We start from the raw sequence: 12,270 nt of genomic DNA, 5'->3' as shown, positions 1-12,270 counted from the left end.
TACTGTCACACGGACTTGTCCGCACGCACCTCCGTTGTCACGCTCACTCCCCTCAACACTGCATCATCATCATTCTCACTGCCCCAAACCACATCCCAACTCACTCCCCACACACTCTGCCACTCACTGCCCCACCATCGTGGTCCCTGCCCAACATACACCTCAATCGTTGCACGTACTACCGCACAATCACACGCCACCAGCGTTACACTTCCTGCACTCACGCCACCGTCACACGCACACCCCAACAAAACTCCCGCACCATCACAGTCACTCTCCCACACCCACCCCACCATCACAATCACTTCCTTACACCTATTAAACTGTTTCACCCACTGCCGCACACATTTCCACGCCATCATGCTCACTCCCACACACACTCACTACCCCGCACACTCCTCCAGTCTCATGACCACTCCTACACCCACCACCCCACTGTCACATTCATTCCCTCGCACATACCACCACATCACACTCACTCCGCCAGACATACCTTCCGCCGTCGCAGTGACTCCCTGTACACGCCCTCACCATCATGGTTACCCCTCTGCATACTCTTCCACGGTCATGCTAACTCCATGCCTCACGCTCTGCCATTAGTCTCACTCCACCACGCACTCCCTCACCATTCAGCTCACTCCCCGCAAACACACCCACTATCACACTCATTCCCAACACTCTCACCCAGCATCATGCACACTGCCATGCACACACCGCACCGTCGTGCTCACACTCCTGCATACACGCCAGCGTCATTGTCCCTCCCCCACACACTTCCCCACCATCACACCTGTTCCCTTGCAAAACTCTCCCACTGTCATACTCACGCGACCACAGACATCGCATGTGTCATGCCCACTCATCCACATACTCAACACTGACATGCTGACTCCCCCTCACACAACTCCACCATTGAAGTCATCCTCCGCACACTCACCCAATGTCACAGTCACTCCCCCGCACACTGCCCCACTCTAACAGAAACTTGCATGGATTATCTCGCACCATCGTTTTCTTTGCACCACACACTCCACCGCCATCATGCTCAATCCCACACACACATCCCCTCTGTCACACTGTCCCCACCTCACACTCCTCAAGAACACAATCACTCCACACCCTCGCCCACGGTCACACTCACTCCACCAGACTCAGATCCACCATCGCACTGACTCCCCGCACTGTCCCCTACCACCACTCTCACAACTGTGCACACTCTCCCACTTTCCAGCTCACTGCTCGCACACTTCCCCACTTTGACACCTACTCTCTGCAGACTCAAAATCTACTACGTTTATCAAACTGCACCCACCCACCGTCGTGTTCACTCACCTGCACATTCTGGACGTTTAATCTCACTCACCCACGGGTTTCCCCACCGGCACAGTCACTCCCCTGCAAAAGTCCCTCTTGTACTCACGCTCGCACAGACTCTGTAACCATCACGCACTCTCCCCCACACACTCCCACCCCATCGAACGCATTCCACTACACACTCATCCACTGTCACGCTCTCTTGCTCACACACTCGCACAATGTCACTTTCACTCCCCCACACTCTCCTCCACTCTGATGCTCACTTATGTGCATAATCCCCCACTGTTTAGCTCGGTCCCCGCATACCAACACACCATCATGCACTCTCCCCCACGTACTTACCCACTGTCACACTCAGTCACCTTCAAAATATTCAATCATCTCCATCAGACCCCTGCACACTTCCCCACCTGCACAATAACACCACCATCATGTTCACTCCCCTGAACTCCACCCCACTGTAACACTCACTTTGCACCCACAATCTTCCAGAGTCATGCTCTCTCCACTGCACATGAACTGCACAATCATATTCACTGCCTCACTCACTCCCCCATCATCACACTCATTCGCCTGCACACTCCCCCACAGTCACTCTTCCTCCCATAGACTCCCCCACGTCACGGTCATTCCTCCACATAATCCACTACAATCAATCTGAATTCCCCCGACATGTCCCCACCATCACTCTCACTCCCCCGCATACTCACACAACCTAATACTCACTCCCTCTCACACACGACCACTATCACACTCACTTCCCCACATGCACTTCCACCCTGGCACTCACTGTGCTGCACTATTTCCCACTATCAAGCGCAGTCTGCCACACAGTCTCTGATCATCATGCTATTCCCCTACACGACCCCACTGTCACTCTCAGTCACCCACGCACTCCTCACCTGTAGCACTCATTCTCCCACACACTCCCTCACTGTCACACCAACTTACCCACACACAACTAATTCCCACACTCTCTCCCTGCACACTCGCTCACTGTCACAAAAACACTCCTGTACAACTCCCACCATCGCGTTCACTCCACGCACAAGACCCCAGTGTTGCATTCACTGTCCTGCACACACACCCCAACTATCATTCTCACACCACCGCACAACATTCCACCATCATGCTCATTCCACCACACTTTCCCATTGTCACTCTCACTCTCCCGCACACTCCCACACCACCATGCTTACTTCCCGCACTCACCATACCATTGCCACACTCATTTCCCTGCAGACTCTCCCACTGTCACACTCATTGCGCTGCAGAAAGCCCCACCATCTTGCTGACACCACTGCACACACCTCTACCATCATGTTTGCTCTCCCACACACTTCCCCGCCATAACACCACTCACTGTACATTCGCACATCACCCTCCCTTCTGCACTTACACCCCCACTGTCGTGTTCACTCTTCCACAGAGCTCCCCAACCGTCAATTCCACTCCGCTGAACAGACACCCACGTCTATCTCGCTCCAACGCAAAATCCACTACAGTCACTCTCAATGCCCCAACATTTCCCCAGCATTGCACTCATTGCCCCACACTCTTCCCCCCTAACGTTCACTCTGGTGCACACACAGCCACTGTAACACGAACTCTCCTGTACCCCATCACTCTCGCTCCACCATATGCTCCACCATGGGTTGGCCATCCCTCTACACAATCCACTGCTGTCACTCTCAATACACCGACATATCCCTATAATCACTCTCACTCCCCCGCATTTTGCCCACCTTAAAGCTCACTCCCTCACACACTTGACAACCATCACACTCGTACCCCACACTACCTACCCTCATGCTCACGCTGCCCCACATTTTCCCAGAGTCATGCTCGCTCCTCTGCACATTCCCTTCCATTACGCTCACTACCCATCACACTTGGCCACTGTCATGCCAACTCTCCCCGCACTCTCCCCCATGGTCATTCTCTCTGCCTTGCACAATCCTCCACTGTTACACTCCTCCCATTGAGCACTCCTCCACCATCATGATCAGTGCCCCACACATGCGTCCAGTGTTACACTCAATCTCCCACACACCTCACCACCATCTTCCTCACTTGCCCACACGCTCCACGACTGTCATACTCACCTCCCGACACACACCCGCACAGTCACACATGCTCCTCTACACTCTCCCCTACCGTCATGCTCAGTGCCCCGCACACAGCCCCACCTTCACACTCACTACCCCACCATCACCCACCGTTACACTCACAGACCTCACAATCTGCCACCATCACACTGACTCTAACGCACACTCCCCCACCAGCACACTACCCCACGTACTCCTCAACAGTCACATTCACTCCCCTGCACAATGCCCCACAGTAATGCACACTACCCCGTGCACTCTCCCATCATCACACAGTCCCATGCACGGTCCCACACTGTCACGCTAATCGCCCACACAGTCCCCCGTCACCCTCACCCTCCCGCTCAGTCCCCCACCAACACACTTACTTCCGGGCACACTCCACCACTATCACACACATTCCCGTCACATTCCTTCACCATCCACTTACTCCCCCACACACCCCGCCAGCCTCACATATATTTCTGTCACATTCAACAACCGTCACACTTACTCGGGGTGCACTCACCAACCGTTAGGCATACTCCACCACACCCACCCCCACCGTCATGCTCATTCTGCTCAGGAGTTCAGGACCCAGTGCCATTCCCTTCCCTGAGGACCAGGACTTGGGGCTGAGTATGTCTTTCTCCAGCTCAAAGCCTTCAACAAAAAACAGACAACAATGCCGTTCACTCTGCTCCGCTGCACATTTTAATGAACACTTTGTTGTTTACAAATTGAAGTGATGAATACCGTCGGTGCGAACCTGCTTTTTCTCACTGGTCCCGAAGTTGAGAGAAATATTGAATTGTTGTCCTGTAACCAGCTGCGGATTGAGGTTGGACAAACCAGAGCTACGCTCAGTTCTGTTACCATATCGACAGCCAGCTCCATCGCTGAAACATTAATCTCAAACAAGTCAATGCTGGATGGATTGATTGATTGATTTGATGAATTTGGCAAAGGGCTATTTCAGCACATTCTTCATTTGCTATCTGAATCTAGTCTGAGTCACGGCATAAATTGCGGTGTTTGTGCAGCAACTGAGGAGCTGCAGCATGAAGCCCAATTACTGCACAAAGTAATGGAGAAGCATAGGGGTGTCCAAAGTCCACCACATCCGGTACGATATAGAATGTACAATTAATGTTGAACATAACAGGATGTAATTGGATGAGATCACAAACAGTAAAACGATGGCTTGTTTTGTTGTTTTTTTCATTTCTGTGTAAGACTGAGCGTCCCCATTGCGGTGAGCCCGGAGTCTCCTGCGGGCTCTGCTGGTCACTAAAATGTGTCTGACGATGGAAACATTGAGCAGCAGAATCAGGAGAAATGGGAGAGAAGGGGTTAGAATGTTGTGGAGGATCTCGATTATGACCCAAACACCGAAGAAATCAAGACTTCATGTTGCATAACAAAATCAGGGGGCGTTTCCCAGCCGATACCAATCTGTGAACACAAAATACCAAAAAATGTTATTTAAACATCTCAGCACAGTCACTGCTCCCAGAACCACAGCCACCGTTTTCACACTGCAATATATGCTTTTCAGCTTCTGACAATAAACGGCCACAGATCGATCAAAGGTGAAAGCGACGGTGATCCAGATATAATAGCCAGTGGCTACATGAAGCAGGATGGAATGGATATTACACACGGGGAACTCCATCGGGAAATAAAACTGCTCCAAATAAATCATGGGAATTTATCTGAGTGCCAGATCGAAGATAATTACCAATAGATCTGCTCCAGCCATGAGCCACAGGTAACGTCTGGCACACAAAAACAATCCACAATCATTATAAGTCAGGACGCAGATCGTCACTACGCTAACTGTAAAGAAGTAAAACAAACATATGATACATAAGCCTGGAGGGAAAATGACCAGTTTGATTGAGGACAGAATGACATTTGCAAATGTATCACAGCATTAAGAGATTTATTAAAATAATTGGAAATGGAATAGCAAATGCGAAGGTATGTATTACTGACAAAAATGTGTCATAAACTACCAGAAACTCTTCCTCCCCAAACACACAGATAGACACCCATAAGAACAGATGGATTCTAGAGCATTCCCACACACTTCATCGCTCAAAAGTAGACACTGGTCACTTCACCCCAGTTCCTAACACGGAGGGTGAAAATGTTGCTGTCTTTAAGGATTCTCTCCCAGTTCCTTGAAGACAATCCCGAGGTTGGAAATTTCTGTCTTTTAGACTAAATTGTGGCTAATCCTGTGTCACGAAGAATTGGACACGCAGATAAAACGTTTAACTGTCTGATGGGACTTTGGAACAGTATCTCCTTGCCCCTGGAACGACATCACTTCCCTTGGGTCTTATCTTTTGATCAATTCAATGACGTCCAACCGGTCACAAATTATTTCAGGGATAGGATGTTCCAGGGAATAAGGTAAACACAATGACTGAAGATGCTGAAAACCAAATACTGGATTAGTGGTGCTGGAAGAGCAAAGCAGTTCAGGCAGCATCCAACGAGCAGCGAAATCAACGTTTCGGGCAAAAGCCCTTCATCAGGAATAAAGGCAGTGAGCCTGAAGCATGGAGAGATAATCTAGAGGAGGGTGGGGGTGGGGAGAGAGTAGCATAGAGTACAATGGGTGAGTGGGGGAGGAGATGAAGGTGATAGGTCAAGGAGGAGAGGGTGGAATGGATAGGTGGAAAAGAAGATAGGCAAATCGGACAAGTCAAGGACACAGTAACTGAGCTGGAAGTTTGAAACTAGGATGAGGTAGGGGAAGGGGAAATGAGGAAGCTGTTGAAGTCCACATTGATGCCCTGGGGTTGATGTGTTCCGAGGCGGAAGATGAGGCGTTCTTCCTCCAGGCGTCTAGTGGGGAGGGAGCGGCGGTGAAGGAGGCCCAGGACCTCCATGTCCTCGGCAGAGTGGGAGGGGGAGTTGAAATGTTGGGCCACGGGGCGGTTTGGTTGATTGGTGCGGGTGTCTCAGAGATGTTCCCTAAAGCGCTCTGCTAGGATGCGCCCAGTCTCCCCAATGTGGAGGAGACCACATCGGGAGCAACGGATATAATAAATGATATTGGTTGATGTGCAGGTGAAACTTTGATGGATGTGGAAGGCTCCTTTAGGGCCTTGGATGGAGGTGAGGGAGGAGGTGTGGGCACAGGTTTTACAGTTCCTGCGGTGGCAGGGGAATGTGCCAGAATGTGAGGATGGGTCGTAGGGGGGTGTGGACCTGACCAGGTAGTCACGGAGGGAACGGTCTTTGCGGAATGCGGAAAGGGATGGGGAGGGAAATATATCTCTGGTGGTGGGGTCTTTTTGGAGGTGGCGGAAATGTCGGCGGATGATTTGGTTGATGCGAAGGTTTGTAGGGTGGAAGGTGAGCACCAGGGGCGTTCTGTCCTTGTTACGGTTGGAGGGGTGGGGTCTGAGGGCGGAGGTGCGGGATGTGGACGAGATGCGTTGGAGGGCATCTTTAACCACGTGGGAAGGGAAATTGCGGTCTCTAAAGAAGGAGGCCATCTGGTGTGTCCTATGGTGGAACTGGTCCTCCTGGCTACGCCGTATTTCGCTGCTCGTTGGATGCTGCCTGAACTGCTGTGCTTTTCCAGCACCACTAATCCAGTGTTCCAGGGAATGTCCGTTATCGAATCTCTGGTACAGAAAGCACCAAGTCATTTCAGTTGCAGAATGCTGGGTGCAGAATGTTCCCGTGAATGTCAGCTATGGAATGTCATATGCAGAATGTTCCAGGGAATATCTGTTATAAAATGTTGGGAACATAATGTTCCAGTTATCTAATGTCAGGTCCAAAATCCTCCAGAGAATATCGCTTATAGAATGTTGGGTACAGAATGCTCCGAGACATGTTCTACAGTTCAAATAGCACCACTCATCACCTTTTCCTCCACCACATCGACGTCTGTATCGGCGACATGCCATGCTCACTTGAGGCGGTTGACAGACCATCAACGTCACCAACACATTCCACTCCGACCTCAGGCTCGCTTGGACCATCAGGGACATTTCCCTCCCCTTCCTGGACAATATCAATTACTTCCATCGCCTAGCTTGACAATCTCAGACACCACCCTCCCCTTCCAGGCCGATATAGGACACCTGCCTCCCTTTCCAGGACTGACACTGGCACCTCCTCCCCTTTTCAGACCATGCCTGATACCTCCCTCCCCTTCCCAGATGATCTCAGACGCTTACTTTCCCGCCCTGAACTATCTTGGAAATCTCCTCCCATACCGGAACATCTTGGACATATCCCTTACCTTACTAGACCACCTCAGATGCCTCCTCGCCTTCTCAGACCATCTCAAACACCTACCCTCCCTACCAAGAGCATCTCAACCATTTACTTTCCCATCCTGGACCATCTTGGGCACCTCCCTCCCCTTTCTGGGCAATCTTGGACATTTCCCCCACTTTCTGGACCAACGCTGACATCTCCGACCCCTTGCCGGATAATCTTAGACCCATCCGTCACCTTTCCAGGTCAGCTCAGCAGCTCCCTCCTCTTCTTGGGCCATCGTGACCAACTCCCTCACCTTCTCAGAACAACTCAGACACTTGCCTCCCTTTCCAAGACTATCTCGGACACCTCCCTCCCCTTCCTGGATCATCTCCAACAACTCGCACCATCCTCTGGACCATCTTGGACACATCTCTCCCCTTACTGAACCATGTTGGATACTTTCTTCCGCTTCCCAGGCCATCGCAGGAACCTTCCCCGCCTTCTGAACAATTGCCGTTGCCTCCCTCCCATTCACAAACAATCTCAGGCGTCTCCTTCACTTCCTGGACCATTGCAGACACCTGTCTTCCCTTACCATACAATCTCAGACTCCTCGCTCCCCTTCTCAGACCATCCCTGACAGCTTTGCTCAATTCCTGGTGCAACTTGGACGGCTTCCCCCATTTGCTGGACAAACTCAGACACTTCTTTCCCATTCATGGGGCATCTGTGGCACCACCCTTCACTTCCAGGACCACGTTAGGCACATCCCTCCACTTTGCAGGCTACCTCAGAAATATCTACCCCTTCTTGGACCATTTCACATACCTCCATCCCCTTCCTGATCCATCTGGGACACCTCGTTCACCTCCTGTATTATCGCAGACACCTAACCTCCCCTTCCTGGACCATGCTAGACTCCTCCATACCATTCCCCGACCAACCCAGATATCTCCTTCACCTTCCTAGAACATCTCCAATACACCCCTCCCCTTTCAGGACCACATTAATTATATTACCCCCCCCCCCCCCCCAGGCTTCCCAGACCATCTCACACACCTCCTGCTCTTTCCCGGACAATCTCAGACACCTCCTTTCCCTTTCCAGAACATTTTGTACTCCTCCATTCTCTTCCTGGACAATCTCAGACTCGACCCTCGCTTTCCTGGACCATTTGTGACGCCTCCCTCCCCTTCCACGAACATGTGTGACATCTCCCTCCTCTTCCTGGAGCATCCCTGACACCTTCATCTCCTTTAATAATTTCGGAAACGTCTTCCTCGTTCGTGGTCTTCTCCGTCTCCATTTCCGGCGACGAACTGAACACGGAAACCACTACTAAACACACCGACTCCCACAGCTACTTCTTCCTACCTTGCCTCATACAGAAGCGCACTCCTTTATACCCAATTCCCACACCTGTGCTGCATCTGTTCCCAGGATAACCAATTCCACCTCAGAAAGGCGCAAATGGCTTTCTTCTTCTAACACTGTAATGTTTAATCCCACTTGGCCCGCAATGGCCTCGAGCACATCTCCTCCACTCCCGCAACTTTGCCTTCGATCCCCATCCTTCCAGCAACAACAAAAGCAAAACCAAAGCCCCCTGGTCCACATCTTGCTCCACACCAACCTCCATATACTTTGCACCTTCATCCGCTACTTCCACCACCAACAAATAGAATCCACGAAAAGGGATTTCACTACCTCCCCGTCAGCGGTCCAGAGAGACCATTCCCTCCATGACTCCCCCCACGCCACCCCATCAGCACCCCCTACACGACCTGCACCTTCCATTGCCACCGCAGGAATTCGAAAACCTGAGCCCACTGCTTTCGCCTCACCTCCGTCCAAGGACCTAAAGGGATCTTCCACACCCGATAGAAATTTACCTGTACCTCCACACACATCACCCAGTCAATCTGTTGCACTCGATGTGATCTCCTGTAATGCATGGACACCGGAAACCAAGTTGCAGATCGTTTCAGTGAAGATGTCTGAGACACCTGCACGAACCAATTCCACCACCCAGTGGTTGTACACATTACCTCAACCCCACACGCCGCCAATGATATGCAGGTCCTGGGACTACACCATCGCCAAACCCGCCGCCTGGAGGAATACCGCATCATCTTCCGCCATGGAACATCGCAACTCCAAGGGGTCAATGTGGATTTCACCAGTTTTGTCAATTCACTTCCCCCCACATTATACCAATTGCTCCAGCTCCAGCCCCCTCTCATTCATCTCTCACCCTCCCGGCCCACAAGGCCTGTTTGGAATCTCCCACCAATTGTGGCTGCAGGTATTCTCCATCGCCTGGATGTCCCTGTATATTCTCAGATCCCTGGCACTGGTGCCAACTTTAAATGGCCGATGCCACATGGTTGAGCTTTCTCAGTTCAGAGCTGCGCTGCAAAGTTTAACCCGACCAAGGCACATAATGGGCAATTATAGCACGGATTTGTGGACAGAGGCACGGAGATTCTGGTGCATGGGATCGTATAGAGGGGAACCATTCCTTTCGCGGAAGTGTCCACAATGCCAGACTCGCCAAGCGTGGTCTGAATTCACCATTCAGCTCAGTTAAGTATCTGTGGTTTGAAGAAATGTCCAGCAATAAAGGACAAGCATTAATAACTTTCCCAGCTCTGCCAGCATAAGGGTCACCATCTGCTCTCTGCTTCCTCACACTCACTGTATATCTTTTACAGCATCGATCCCCGAACAAGGCTCATGCTCCTCAACTCTCACTGCAGCACGCAACACCTTCTCTCTCTCCCTCTCTCTCCCCCGCTCCCCTCTACTATACCCCACACTTATAACACTGCACAGATACAACATTATGGACTGACACCCTCCTGGCCCCTCACAATATCTCCCCCACCAGCAGGAACAGCATGGCCACCGAGTCCCACCTTCACTCCCTCCGTCTGTTTCTCCCATTTCAGGAGACAATTCCTGGAATAGGACAGGCAGGGTGAAGCCAGATTTTGGACAGCCCGTTCTCCGCATCAGGGCCTCCCGCTGCAATGTCGCGTTTACCCTGGTACGAGCCAAATATGTTCGGTATGCCTCGTGTGGAGATTCTGAAACATTCACTTCCCACTAACCGAATAAGGAGCAATGTTTAGTGAAGCGCAATTCTCACTTTAAACACTCTGTCAGTGACGTTTCTCCACAGTAAAACTAAGAAACAAAAGGCCCTGATATAATCTCTCTTCTGCATCGAGCTGGTAGAAACTGAATCCCACGAGGGTGGGCAGGAGGGTGGGCTCAAAATACATTGTCTCTGCTACCTCTGAGGAAGGGAGCATGGACACTCCATTCTACACCTCCTCTTGTAAACAGCTCAGATACTGAAACGACTCTGCGATATTCACTGTTCTCTGCACTTGTCCTGACAACTTCAATAATCTGTGCTCATATTTGACTAGATTATGAAGCGAGTTGAGCTTTTCTCTGCATTTAGTTTCCATTGCCAGAAGGGCTGAACGCCTTGTCCTACAATTCCTTTGTCTGAAAATGTGTGTCTCTGTGTGGAACAGGTCTGACAGTCTCTGCAGTGCTTTAACTAATGCAATGACACTCACTGCTGGACTTCCCACGCCACTGGGCAGACATTCGCAGAGGTTCATTTATAGAAGGAGATGGGGAGACCAGGTGCTCACACCACATCCAGACTGATTTCCTATCTATGCACTGGTCTAAACGACTTTCAATCTTTGTAACTGTACCTACTTCCTACAGTTCCTTTGGAAGTTCATTCCACAAGGAATCTTCAGTTGAAACTAATTGCCTCTCACGACCTTTGTGAAGCTTTGCACTCTCATCTTAACGTATGCCCCGGCTTTAATCCACCACTCAAGAGAAATGACAACTGCTCTTCAACTCTCCCGTACTCCTCGTGATTTTACAAGCCTCTGTAATTTCACCCCTGAATCTCATCCTCTCCAGTGAAAAAAAAGTTTTAGCCTATCCAGCCGATCCTTTTTGCTCAATACCTCCATTCCCAGCAACATCCAGGTTAATTTCTTCTGAATTCTCTTCAGCATAATAATATCAAAATTATTAATATAGAGTTGAATAGTCAAGGTCTTTTCTAAGAGTAGGGAAGTCCAAAACTAGACGGCATAAGTTTAAGGTGAGAAGACAAAAATTTCGATGTGACGTAACGGGGAACTTTTGCACCAGAGAGTGGTTTGTATATGGAATGTGCTGGCAGGGCGACGAGAACATGACAGTGTTCCAGAAGAGAACCTCACCAATGTCTTATACAACCTAAACATGACATCCCAATTCCGATACTATAATGCTGACCAATGAAGAGAAGTGTACTAAACGCCTTCTTCACTATGCTATCTCTATGTGGTACAAATTCTAAAGCCTTATACCTGACGGCCGAGGTCTCTGCTGTACAACACTACCAAATACACTAATTTTAATTGTACAAGTCAAACTCTGGTTTGATTTGATAAATCCAATACCTTGCATTAATCTAAAAGAAACTCCATCTGCCCCTCCTCAGCCCAGTATGTGATAATACCGCCTGCTCACTCTCTCCCTTCACTATTAAAAGTACCCAGCTCATTTCAGGAAACCTGCTCACTCCAGCCTTGATTGTCACACA

This window comes from Chiloscyllium punctatum, chromosome 19 (assembly GCF_047496795.1).
Source record: "Chiloscyllium punctatum isolate Juve2018m chromosome 19, sChiPun1.3, whole genome shotgun sequence".
NCBI lineage: Eukaryota > Metazoa > Chordata > Chondrichthyes > Orectolobiformes > Hemiscylliidae > Chiloscyllium > Chiloscyllium punctatum.
Note: the sequence above shows the minus strand (reverse complement) of the source record.